At 38.8% G+C, this 13937-nt stretch overlaps 1 non-coding gene across 1 annotated transcript; it reads left to right on the top strand.

Annotated features, from left to right (window-relative positions):
* The first annotated feature begins 10339 nt into the window (after positions 1–10339).
* On the top strand, positions 10340–10446 carry LOC148849114 (small nucleolar RNA R71). The gene has a single exon (XR_016101536.1). It is a non-coding gene; the product is annotated as a small nucleolar RNA R71 (small nucleolar RNA).
* Positions 10447–13937: the final 3491 nt, after the last annotated feature.

Here is a 13937-nt window from a genome sequence, read left to right as displayed (position 1 = left end):
GTCGAAGTCGCAAGATGTAAGACGCTTATCCTAGATCTTTCATGGAGAATTGTTGTGAAAGTCATACCTTCACCATAATTAACATTCCTACATCATTCCCAATGATTAGAATGTCATCTATATACAGAACCAGGGACGTAACCTTATCTCTGACTATCTACTTATAAATACAGAGCTCATATAGATTCTAATCAAAGTCAAATTGTTTGACAGTAGAGTCAAACCAAATGTTCTAGCTCCTAGAAGGTTGCTTAAGTTCATATACGGATCGATTAAGTTTACATACCATGTGTTCCTGACTTGCAGCAATGAACCCTTGCGGTTGCTACATGTAGATATCTTCAATAAGATCTTCATTTAAGAATGCGGTTTTAACATCCATTTGCCAAATCTCATAATCATAGTACGCTGCTACAGCTAGTAGGATCCTAATAGACTTAAGCATGGCCACTGGCGAAAATGTTTCCTCATAGTCAATTCCCTCTTTCTATGTGTACCCTTTCGCCACAAGATGAGCTTTATAAGTCTGAATGTTACCATCTGGGCCCTTCTTCCTCTTATAATTCCATTTGCAACCAATTGATTTCACCCTAGGGGGAGGGTTTACAAGAGTCTAGACCTTGTTTGTCTCCATCGAGTCCACTTCGGCTTTCATGGCATCTACCACTTCAAGGAATCTATGTCCAACATGACTTCCATATAAGTCACAGGATCTTCCTCACTGGTTGTGGCTTCTATCAAGTAATTTTCTTGGTCATAGTCATAACAAACTGGAGGCCTGGATACCCGGGTAGACCTTATAAGTTGGTTATTATCTGGAGCTCGTAGGACATCTCCTACTACCCCTAGGATCTTCTCATCAAGAAGAATTTCCTGATGATAATTGTTCAGAATGTAATATTTCTCTAGGAAGTAGGCATTTCGACTACAAAATACCTTTTGCTCTTTTGGATCATAGAATAAGTAACCTACAAAGCCTTTGGGGTAACTTATAAATAGGCAATGAATGGTTTTAGATTCCAATTGGTCAGAACTTGTTCTTTTAACATGTGTTGGACAACCCCAAATCTTCATGTGTCTTACACTTGGTTTCTTACCAGTCCAAAGCTCATATGGAGTCCTCGCAATGGATTTGGTTGCAACCTAGTTTAGCACGTATATCACAGTCGCAATTGCAAATCCCTAAAAGGATGTAGGGAGTTCTGATTAGACGAGAAAATTTTGTAGGAAGGCCCAATCAGCAGCTGAAGCCCAACTTGCAGAAAAGCCTAGCAGCAGCCCATTTCGCAAAGGAGGTCTAATACGAATCCAAGAACAAGAAACTGAGAAGAGTCTTATCGGATCTAAATTTATGATGTAATCCCATAAAGATAAAGAGATTGAGTTCAATAGATAAAGAGATAAGAGTATGATTAGACTAGGACTTTCCATTTTTAAGAGATTAACTTCAAAAAATAGTAGGAGACCACCCCCTCCCCTTAAGCTATATAAAGGGGTAGGGGTGGACTAGAGAGGCATCAAGAAGTAGAGGAGCAATTAGTCAAGAAAGCAAGAAGACTGCAAGAAGAAGGTGGCGGCAAGGAGAAGAGGAGATTTCAACTTTAAGGATGAAACCATGAGTTCTTTCTTTCCTCTTGTTTATTTTATTTATGCTAATATGAACTAATTTATCTATAGTTAGGGTTGTGGAAAGCCAAATCATATCAATGAATATATTTTTATTCTGATTTATTCAAGATCATGATTTCCATATAGTTTATGAATTATCTTGCTTAATGCTATTAGGAGTGACCATCTCTTAATTGATCAGGCGTCTGTGAATGAATCAAGAGAGGAATTCACATAGTTGACCACATAATTCATGGTGTGAATTGAATGGTATATAGGAGTATATACACATGATTCATCTAAATATAATAGTTTTTCCTTGGACTTAATGGACTTCTATCTTGAGAACTCTAGTCGAGAGATCGAGGGGTTTCCTGATAGAAGTAGTTTTAGTATATTTTTAGAGAGAATATTAAATAAAATTGGAAAGACTTCAGCTTATGGGAGTGACAAATTATCTTGGATAATCTCATTCATTAATATTCATTGGAATGGTTAGATGGACCGAAATCCCTAGCAAATTCAACCAATCGTTACATACTTCAACATTGTTACTTCTACTCTTGTTTTCATTTTTTCTACTTTTCATTAGTTTTTATCTTCAATCTGAAATTAGATTGTCCAAATAATTAAGGAAGGTTGTAATTCTAATACTTATTTTGTTAAATCCTCGTGGAAACGATATTTTTATACTACTTGATAATTAGTGCACTTGCTAGGGTTATAATTATAGCTACCAAGTTTTTGGTGCTATTGCCAGGGATTTAATCATAAAATAATATTAGAACTTATTAACCTTGGTTAATTTGGATTTTTTTCCTTTCTTTATTTAAAGAGATGTTTGGGAAGTATCCTCACCATGGGATACCTGTTTGACATCAAATTAAAACTTTTTATAATGGTATTACTCCATCTAATCGCTCCATTATTGATGCAGATTCAGGAGGCACAATTATGAGGAAAACTCCAAAGGAAGCCTATAATCTAGTGGAAGAAATGGTATCAAACAGATCCCAATGGAGTAATGACCGAACCAATCAAAAGGGAGTACACCATATCGATCCCCTTGTAGCCATATCTACTCAACTTGCTAATCTGAATAAGAAATTGGATACTTTTAATATTGTAGCAATTAATACATCTTCTTGCATCCCATGTGATTTTTGTGGTCAAATAGGACAGTAATTATGGTTGTCCATTAAGTAGTCATTTTACTTCACATGAGAATGCTAATTTGATCTCTGATGTGTGGCTCATTGTGACACTAGCAAGTGCACTAGCCGTTCAAGTAATAAAGTAGTGAGTGAAGTATCGTTCCCACGAGGATTTAGGAAACAATTACCAATACTAAATTGAACATTTCTTATCTGATCAACAAATAAATCAAAACTCTAATGAAAGCTAAGAAATCCTAAATTAAAATCTATCTAAATCATTGGTCCAATTGCCTTCAATTCAGGTTAGAAGAGTAAGCAGTAAATGTCAATCTCAGAATTCAGCAATCTATCAATTTGGATCATTCGAATGAATCATGATTGAGCCTTGGTTTGGTGAAACCCCAAGGTCATGAACAGCCTCTCTCAAGTGCATGTTCATCCTATGCATGAGTGACGGTTCTTCTATCTCTAGCAAGAATCTAATCCCCATGCATGCATTTCTTCAAACACTTCTAAGGCATCAATTCAAATCTGAATTGATCACCAACTGAATTGTGCAAGTTATCTCTAACCTTGCACTCAATTCAGTTCTTGAATAGTAGATTTGAATTCCTAGAGTCTCTCTCAAGCACTCTAGGAATTCCAAGCTGTAGATTAATTCACCCAATCTGAAAATTGCAGATCTGAATTCTCTTTCAAGCAATTCAGATCTTGCAATCTCAGATCTGAGAATTCAGATCTGAGTTTTGAAGGTTAGTTGGCCGAATTAATCTACAATCACACCCTTATTCAAGAAACTTCAAATACAATGCATGACCATTTGAATGAATCAAAAGGAATTAGATTGCTGAACTGAAATTTTACAAGCTGAAATACATCAAGGAAGAATGGAAACAAGGAGAAAGAAGAAAGAACATATAACTAAGAAACTGAATTCAAATCAAAAGAGAATGAAACTACAAATGATTTATTACAGAAGATCTTTGAATCACAAACTCTCAATTCGAACTCACCTTCTTCTTCTAGCTTGCTTGTCTTGAACTTCCTTCAGCCCTTCTTCTTCTTCTTCCTTGCGCCTAGCCTTCTTCTCTTCTCTTCTCTCAAGGTGGCCGAACCTCTAAGAGTGGGAGAGCCTTCCTCTCAAGCAATTGAACAACTTTCTCCCCTCCTAGAGGCCTCCTTATATAGTTTTTCAAGGGGGCTCTTGCCCCTTCTTGAAGCCTCTAGAATGGGGTGTATTACACCCCTCATGAACCTTCTAGAGTGCTCCCTCCTTCTCTTCAAGAAACTCCTAGAAGTTGCCGCCCCTAGCTCCCTTTGGGCTGCTATTTGGGCTACAACTTAGCTTGCTTTTGAGCTCATGTGGGCTACACTCTAGGCTGTTATTTGGGCTAAAAATGGGCCTTCCTTGCTGGGCCGAATTCTCTTCATAGCTAGGCTTTATTCTCTTGGGTTTTCTCAAGGAATTCACTTGCTCTTTTTGGGCCGAAGTGCTCTCTCTTGCTTCCATGACCGGGCTGGACTGAAATTGGTCTTTTTGAACCTTCTTTTCTTGCCTTTTTCCTTCCTTTTCTTGGATTGATTATCCCTGAACTTATTCTTAGCATTAAGCTAAATTAAGGCAAAAATTAATAAAACCGGCATAAAAATCCATGCTAAAGTCCTCAAAAATTATAGATAAATTGTAAGTTCATCAAATACCCCCACACTTAAGCTTTTGCTTGTCCTCAAGCAAAGACATCAGCCATAAACTTAACATTCCCCCCTTCTGTTCTCACCATTTACCTGGTGAACTTTTTTAGATAGAAATGCATTGAGTAGTCGGGGAACTTTTGTAAGTGCTCAACTCTTATTCTTGTAAATTACCATTTAAGATATGTATCAGATCTGAGGAAAGGAGAATATGAATTTCATCATAGTCTAGCCTTCACTCCTAATTCATATATAAATCAGCTCCTTAATTGTCAAGGTTAATAATCAAATTTCACTAAGTTTCACATCTGTAACTAAATCTCTATGAGAGTTCAACTTTAGAGTGCCCCTTTGAACCTCGGTTGTCACCACAATTACTTATTTCTAAGGGTGAGTGCATTTTATGCTCCATCTCACCTTTTTTTTTTTTTTTCTTTTCGGTGTGAGTGCATTTTATGCTCCATCTCACACTTTTCTCTCTCTTTTTTTTTTTTTTTTTTTTTTTTTTTTTTTTTTGGTGTGAGTGCATCTTATGCTCCATCTCACACTGGTCACTTGTTTGAGGTAGGTAAATAGGACTCATGTTCTAAGCTGCTAGTTTTACTATTCAGCTCAGAATAGCGGAGTCAATTTGGGCTTTTGTCTTTCTTTGCAATTATTGAACCTCAAGAATTAGCACTTCAGATGTGCACTAGCTCTCTTGACCATTAACAATGAAATCAAGGGCTTCCATACACATGAAGGAAGTTAGGGCTAGTCATGCTGAAAGGCATATTCAGCTCCCCTTTTCTCCTGCATAAATCAAATTGGGTCATTCACAAGAATAAAAACTTAACAAGTACATCAGTCTCCCTCAACTCATTGAATTCCTTCTTAAAAAATCATCAAATAAATAGTAATGAACTTGAGGGGTTCTAGTCTTTTTTTTTTTTTTTTTTTTTTTGTGATGTCATTGCTTGCATATGTGTGTTGGGGTGCATGAGGTGCATGGTTTCAACCCCCATACCCTAGCCTCGGGCTCACTCCCCCACACTTGAGATGAACATTGTCCTCAATGTTCGTAGTGTTAGGGAGTCACACTTGCTAGAGCAAACTGAAGAAAAGAAAATGATGAACTGAGTCCTTAAAGAATTGGAATTTTGAGAAAAAGATCTTTATTTTACTAACTAATATTCTAAAAAGATAAATGACAAAAAGATTCCTTAACTTGTTCATGAGCAAGCATAAGAGATTATTGGTTATCTAGATAAACAGTGGATGGAGGGGGTACAGTACTGCCCATTAAATATGGTTTTAGGCGCTGACCATTTACTTTAAACGTGCCCTGAACCGGGTGGGTGAGTTCTATAGCCCCATGGGGAAAAACCTGTGAAATGGTAAAGGGTCCAGACCACCTGGATCTCAGCTTACCTGGAAACAAGCGGAGACGGGAATTATATAACAATACCTATTGGCCTACATAAAAGTCCCGTCTCAGCAAGTTCTTATCATGCCAGTTTTTTATTCTTTCTTTATAAACTTTGGCATTCTCATAGGTGGTAAGTCTGAATTCATCCAATTCATTCAATTGCAACCGCCTTTTAGCCCCTGTGGCCTGAATGTCAAAATTTAAGAATTTAAGAGCCCAATAGGCCTTGTGTTCCAATTCAACTGGTAAATGGCATGCTTTACCAAAGACCAATCTGTAGGGGGACATGCCAATAGGTGTCTTAAATGCAGTTCTGTATGCCCATAATGCATCATCTAATTTGATGGACCAATCTTTTCTGGTGGATGCTACGGTCTTTTCCAGAATTCTTTTGAGTTCCCTGTTAGCCAACTCCACTTGGCCACTGGTTTGAGGGTGATAAGGGGTAGCTAATTTATGTGTAATTCCATATTTCTGCATTAACCTCTCAAATTGGCTATTGCAGAAGTGAGTTCCCCTATCACTAATTATAGCTCGCGGAGTGCCAAATCGGGAGAATAGCTTCTTTAGGAAGTGTACTACCCTTCTTGAGTCATTTGTGGGTAAAGCCATGGCTTCTACCCATTTGGATACATAGTCAACTGCAACGAGGATGTACTTATTCCCAAAAGAATTCGGGAAAGGTCCCATGAAATCTATACCCCAAACATCAAAGATTTCACAGATTAAAATATTGGAAAGGGGCATTTCATTCCGTCGGGAAATGTTTCCCGATCTTTGGCATTTGTCACATGTGGACACATACCGATGGGCATCTTTGAAGAGTGTGGGCCAATAAAAACCTAATTGCAAAACCTTGGCTGCCGTGCGACTAGCTCCAAAATGACCTCCTGCTTCTTTATCATGGCAAAATTGGAGTACCGACTCCATCTCCTCCTCGGGGACACATCTCCTTATGATCTGATCTGCACACAATTTATACAAAAAGGGTTCCTCCCACAGATAGTATTTTACATCAGAAAAGAATTTCTTTTTCTGTTGATATGAAAGGTTAGGAGGAAGGACTTGTGCAGCTAGATAATTAGCAAAATCAGCATACCAAGGATATGAGTATTTCTGTATTGAGTACAACTGCTCATCCGGAAATTCTTCTCGAATGTTGCTGGTTATCTCCTCTTTTGAGCTTACCGTGTCCAACCGGGAGAGATGGTCAGCAGCCAGGTTTGCAGCACCCTTCAGGTCTCTAATCTCAATGTCAAACTCTTGCAATAAAAGGATCCACCTGATCAGTCTTGGTTTTGAGTTTTGCTTGGTAAGCAAGTGCCTTAATGCCGAGTGATCTGTGTGGACAACAACCTTGGATAATATCAGATATGAACAAAACTTATCAAGTGCAAATATTACTGCTAACAGCTCCTTTTCTGTGGTGGTGTAATTGAGTTGGGGTCCAGTCAAGGTTCTGCTAGCATAGTAAATTGGCTGAAAATGTTTGTTCATTCTTTGTCCTAAAACAGCTCCTATAGCAAAATCACTCGCATCACACATCAATTCAAATGGGAGGGTCCAATCTGGTGCTATCATGATAGGTGCATGGATCAATTTGTCTTTCAAGATGTTGAAAGCATGAAGACATTCAGTTGAAAATTCAAAAGGCACTTCTTTCTGAAGCAAGGTAGATAATGGCTTGGAAATTTTTGAGAAATCTTTAATAAACCTTCTATAGAAACCGACATGTCCTAAGAAACTTCTCAAAGAACGAATAGATGTTGGGGTTGGTAATTTTTCAATTGCCTCCACCTTGGCCTTGTCGACTTCTATACCTCTTTGAGAGATCTTGTGTCCAAGCACTATGCCTTCTTGCACCATAAAATGACATTTCTCCCAATTCAACACAAGATGTGTTTCTTTACATCTAGTAAGCACCTGTTCCAGATTATTCAAACATGCATCAAATGAAGAGCCAAAAACTGAAAAATCATCCATGAAGATCTCAATAAATTTTTCAACCATATCAGAAAATATAGACATCATACATCGCTGAAAGGTTGCTGGGGCATTGCATAACCCAAAGGGCATCCTTCGGTATGCAAAGGTTCCATATGGGCAAGTAAAAGTGGTCTTTTCTTGATCTTCTGGTGCAATTGGTATCTGGTTATACCCTGAATATCCATCCAAGAAACAATAATACTCATGCCCGGCTAGCCTCTCCAACATTTGATCCATAAATGGGAGAGGAAAATGGTCCTTCCGGGTGGCTTCATTTAATTTTCTATAGTCAATACACACACGCCATCCGGTAATGGTTCTAGTAGGGATGAGTTCATTTTTCTCATTTGGAACAACAGTCGTACCCCCTTTTTTCGGCACAACTTGCACAGGGCTTACCCAAGAACTATCAGAAATAGGATAAATGATCCCAGCATCTAACAACTTAATTATTTCAGCCTTTACCACTTCTTTCATGTTGGGATTCAGGCGCCTTTGGGGCTGAACGGAAGGCTTGCTGTCCTCTTCCATCAAAATTCTGTGAGTGCAGATTGATGGATTAATGCCTTTGATATCTTCTACCTTCCAAGCTATAGCATTTTTGTGTTCCCGCAGCACTCTTAATAATTTTTCTCTTTGTAAGGGATTCAGTGCTGCGGAAATTATCACGGGGAGATCTGATGGTTCCTCAAGGAAAGCATACTCTAAATGGGATGGTAATTGCTTCAGTTCAAGGGTGGGGGGTTCTTGGGGTGATGGCTTACCTGATGGTCCAGGCAATTTGCCTAAGTTCTCTAATTTAAGAAACCCCTTTCCCTTGAATTGAGGCTTATCGTTCAGGTATGCTATCATGAGGTTTATTTTTTTATTTTCTGTTTCTTCAAGTTCTCCCTGTTGGAGGCAGAGTTCAAGAGGATCAGTTATTCTACTTACCTGGAAGCATTCATCAATTGTCAATTCAATGGCATCAATCATAAAACAAGAATCATCACTAGAGGGTGCATGTTTCATAGCATCAGACGTTTTAAAAATTATCTCCTCATCTTGTATCCTAAGGCTGAGTTGTCCTTGTTGGACATCAATCATTGCTTTCCCAGTAGCCAGGAAAGGTCTCCCTAGGATAAGCGGGACCTCCACATCTTCTTGCATGTCTAACACAATGAAATCAACTGGAAAAATGAATTTGTCAACTTTAACTAACACATCTTCTATGATCCCCCTAGGATGTCTAATGGATCTATCAGCCAATTGTAATGCCACTCTAGTGGGTTGGGGTTCATTCAACCCCAATTTCTTGAAGATAGAATATGGCATTAAATTGATGCTAGCTCCCAGGTCACATAAAGCTTTTTCAATTTTTAAACTGCCAATGGTACAAGGAATAGTGAAACTCCCTGGATCTTTGAGTTTCTGAGGCAGCTTGTTCAGAAGGATAGCAGAACATTCCTCATTTAATGCAACTGTAGCCACATCTCCCAGTTTCCTTTTGTTTGCCAATAATTCCTTCAAAAACCTTGCATAGTGTGGCATCTGGGCTAAAGCATCAGCAAAAGGAATATTAATATGTAAACTTTTAAATATTTCAAGAAACTTACCAAATTCCTTCTCCAATTTTTGTTGCTTCAGCCTGTTAGGGAATGGAACTTGTGGTTGTTGGTGCATCCCTTGTTGTGCTTCTGGTTGTTCCGTCTTCTGTTGTCTGGTTCCAAGGCTTGTTTCTGCCTTGGGTTCAGCCCAATTCTTCTTTTCTACCTCAGGCAACTCTTTTCCACTTCTTAAGGTAATAGCTTGCACCTGCTCTCGTGGATTCACTTCAGTGTTGCTTGGAAGAGTTCCCGGCAGTCTGGAAGAGATTAATTGTGCCAATTGCCCCACTTGGTTTTCCAGGTTTTTGATTGAAGCTTCCTGGTTCTGGAACCTAGTTTCTGCACCTGCTATAAATTTTGTCATCAGTTCCTCCAAATTGGATTTCAGTTCAGGCTGATGATAAGTCTGGTGGAACGGCTTGGAAATATGCTGATTTGGCCAGGACTGGTTTGAATGTCCCCTCCATCTTGGATGAAAAGTATGGTGACTCTGGTAAACCTGCTGTCTTGACGAATTGCTGACATAGTCAACTTGTTCAGTAGATGGTCTGAACTGATTGCCAACTTGGCAGTCTGTACTGATGTGGCCTCCCCCACACAATTCACAATTAAGAGGCTGCACATGCATGGCAGCTATCTGCATTTCATCTATTTTTTTACTGAGTGCTCCTATTTGTGCAGCTAGTGCTGTATAAGTGTCAACATTATGCAAGCCTTGCTGCTTCCTAGTTTGAGTCCTTTCCGAATGCCATTGATAATTGTTGGCTGCCATTTCCTCAATAAGTGCATGGGCAACCTCAGGAGTTTTATTATTTATGGATCCTCCGGCTGCAGCATCTAATATGGTCTTATTTGAGTCAGTAAGACCATTATAGAAAGTCTGCACTTGCAGCCAAATGGGGAGGCCATGGTGAGGAACTCTCCTTAACAGCTCCTTGTATCGTTCCCATGACTCATATAAAGATTCCCCCTCTTGCTGGAAAAAAGTAGTGATGTCATTCCTCATTTTAGCAGTTTTAGAAGGGGGAAAATATTTAGAGAGAAAACGGCTGGCCATTTCGTCCCATGTGGCTATAGATCCTGCCGGTAATGAGTTCAACCAAGCTTTGGCTTTATCCTTCAAAGAAAATGGGAATAACCTCAGCCGGATGGCATCATCACTTACCCCATTGTGTTTGAAGGTGTCACAGATTTCCAAGAAGTTAGCAATATGGGCATTCGGATCCTCATGGGCCATACCACAAAACTGAACCGTATTTTGTATCATTTGGATTATGGCCGGTTTAATTTCGAAGTTATTGGCAGCAATAGTTGGCCTGATAATGCTGGAGACAGTCCCGGTGAGGGTAGGCTTGGCATAATCCATCATAGTTCTTTGTTCAGCCATTTCTTGTGCTTCTTGTCTGACTTGCTTAGCAGCTCTCAAACGGACACGGAGAGTCCGTTCAATCTCCGGGTCGTAAAGGATCTCTTCCAGTTCAGGTCTGTTTGTCATAAACTGTTAAAGTCAAAGCAATAAAAATGCCAATATTCACAAAAGAAAATAAATAACTAATCCTATCACACTGAAAATGTAAAGTGAAGTATTGGAATACAAAACCTACATCCTATCATGAATAAATGAAGCCGATTATACTAAAAGCAGATTTAAACCAATCATCTTATTCAAGGTTCCTTTATCTACATCCATCGATTGCAACATCTGAATTCAGACCCAATTTAGATCTGAGTTCAGATCTACAAGTCTTTGGTATTGTTAGTCTAGAGAAACTAATAAATAATAATTCAGATCTGAGCTGGATATCTCATACACACTCATTGGTATACACTACAATATACATCCATTAAGGTTGAAATCAATTCTGTGATGCTTTAGGGCTGAAATCAGATCTGATCTGAAAAAAAAATTTAAAAGGATCTGAAATAAACTAAAACCAGTCCTGAGTTAGGCTTGGGTTAAAAACTCTACAATTGAAGCTCAAACCTGTATAGCTGATGCATATCAAACACTTGCTAAGACCTGAAAATTGGGTCTGCAATGTTTGGTATTGCAAGCTATTCGGCCCATACAACTTTTGTAGAAATCTGAAATCAGGTCTGCTAACTGTTGCACTATAGCAGCCCTGCTACAGATCTGAATGCTAAAAGAAATACTTGGAAAGTGCTAATTTTTCTTAAATATCTGAGGCATAACAATTATTCAATCCAAACATACACCTCCTTAGCTAATGTAGCTCGGTTACAAGTGGGTAAAGCCAAGAATTCAGTCCACCCAGAATTCATAGTATGCTCTGTATCGGTTCAGTCCTCACATCATATCAACTGCATTTCAGATTTGAATTTCTCTCATTCCTTGCTATCCATTCACCCTTGAGGCAGGTTGGATGTATCCTAGGGTGGATTGGGGTAGTGATGGCACCCAATTCACCTCAAACTTGCATCGGTTCAGATCTGAGTTCAGAGGAATTCAGATCTGAACTGAGCAGATCTGTAACAGTAGAATTCAGATCTGAACTCAAGTCTGAGTTTGGATCTGAATTCTCAATTGCCTTACCTTCAGTTATTGCTACCAAATTGTTTTTGGGGAATAGCAGAAGTGCCCTAGGGTGAATTGGGGTGGTGATGACACCCAATTCCCCTCAAAATTTCATCAGTTCAGGTCTGAGTTCAGAGGAACTCAGATCTGAACTGTTGCAGATCTGCAATAGCAGAATTCAGATCTGAACTCAGATCTGAGTTCTGATCCGAATTCTCAATTGCTCCTCTGGTTGTTCAAAAGATCTCCCCCTTTTTTCTTCATTTGTTTTTTTTTTCTTTTTGTAATGAAAGAAAAGAATAATAAAATCTGAAACACAAGCAACTCTTTTCGGCTGAGTGCTGCAGATCTGAAATCTGCTGATCTGAGTGCCGAATGCAACTCAGATCTGCAACACTCATGTTTATGTGAATTTTATTTTATTTTTTCTTTTTGAAGGGAACAACATCAAGATTGAATAGAAATCAAATATGCCTTTATTAAAATGAAACTGAAACCAAAAAAAAGAAAGTAATCTACTTAAGAAAGAAGAAACATAACTACAGTAGTACAGCAGTTGCAGTCCAAGCTGAAATGAAAAAGTTAGCAAATGTTTCCTAATATTGCTTCTATAAATCCCCGGCAACGGCGCCAAAAACTTGATGTGTGGCTCATTGTTACACTAGCAAGTGCACTAGCCGTTCAAGTAATAAAGTAGTGAGTGAAGTATCGTTCCCACGAGGATTTAGGAAACAATTACCAATACTAAATTGAACATTTCTTATCTGATCAACAAATAAATCAAAACTCTAATGAAAGCTAAGAAATCCTAAATTAAAATCTATCTAAATCATTGGTCCAATTGCCTTCAATTCAGGTTAGAAGAGTAAGCAGTAAATGTCAATCTCAGAATTCAGCAATCTATCAATTTGGATCATTCGAATGAATCATGATTGAGCCTTGGTTTGGTGAAACCCCAAGGTCATGAACAGCCTCTCTCAAGTGCATGTTCATCCTATGCATGAGTGACGGTTCTTCTATCTCTAGCAAGAATCTAATCCCCATGCATGCATTTCTTCAAACACTTCTAAGGCATCAATTCAAATCTGAATTGATCACCAACTGAATTGTGCAAGTTATCTCTAACCTTGCACTCAATTCAGTTCTTGAATAGTAGATCTGAATTCCTAGAGTCTCTCTCAAGCACTCTAGGAATTCCAAGCTGTAGATTAATTCGCCCAATCTGAAAATTGCAGATCTGAATTCTCTTTCAAGCAATTCAGATCTTGCAATCTCAGATCTGAGAATTCAGATCTGAGTTTTGAAGGTTAGTTGGCCGAATTAATCTACAATCACACCCTTATTCAAGAAACTTCAAATACAATGCATGACCATTTGAATGAATCAAAAAGAATTAGATTGCTGAACTGAAATTTTACAAGCTGAAATACATCAAGGAAGAATGGAAACAAGGAGAAAGAAGAAAGAACATATAACTAAGAAACTGAATTCAAATCAAAAGAGAATGAAACTACAAATGATTTATTACAGAAGATCTTTGAATCACAAACTCTCAATTCGAACTCACCTTCTTCTTCTAGCTTGCTTGTCTTGAACTTCCTTCAGCCCTTCTTCTTCTTCTTCCTTGCGCCTAGCCTTCTTCTCTTCTCTTCTCTCAAGGTGGCCGAACCTCTAAGAGTGGGAGAGCCTTCCTCTCAAGCAATTGAACAACTTTCTCCCCTCCTAGAGGCCTCCTTATATAGTTTTTCAAGGGGGCTCTTGCCCCTTCTTGAAGCCTCTAGAATGGGGTGTATTACACCCCTCATGAACCTTCTAGAGTGCTCCCTCCTTCTCTTCAAGAAACTCCTAGAAGTTGCCGCCCCTAGCTCCCTTTGGGCTGCTATTTGGGCTACAACTTAGCTTGCTTTTGAGCTCATGTGGGCTACACTCTAGGCTGTTATTTGGGCTAAAAATGGGCCTTCCTT

Source organism: Nelumbo lutea, chromosome 6 (genome assembly GCF_056320005.1).
Source record: "Nelumbo lutea isolate HS-2025 chromosome 6, American lotus-T2T, whole genome shotgun sequence".
Lineage (NCBI taxonomy): Eukaryota > Viridiplantae > Streptophyta > Magnoliopsida > Proteales > Nelumbonaceae > Nelumbo > Nelumbo lutea.
The sequence above is the reverse complement of the archived record's forward strand: the minus strand, read 5'-3'. Positions and strand labels throughout refer to the sequence as shown.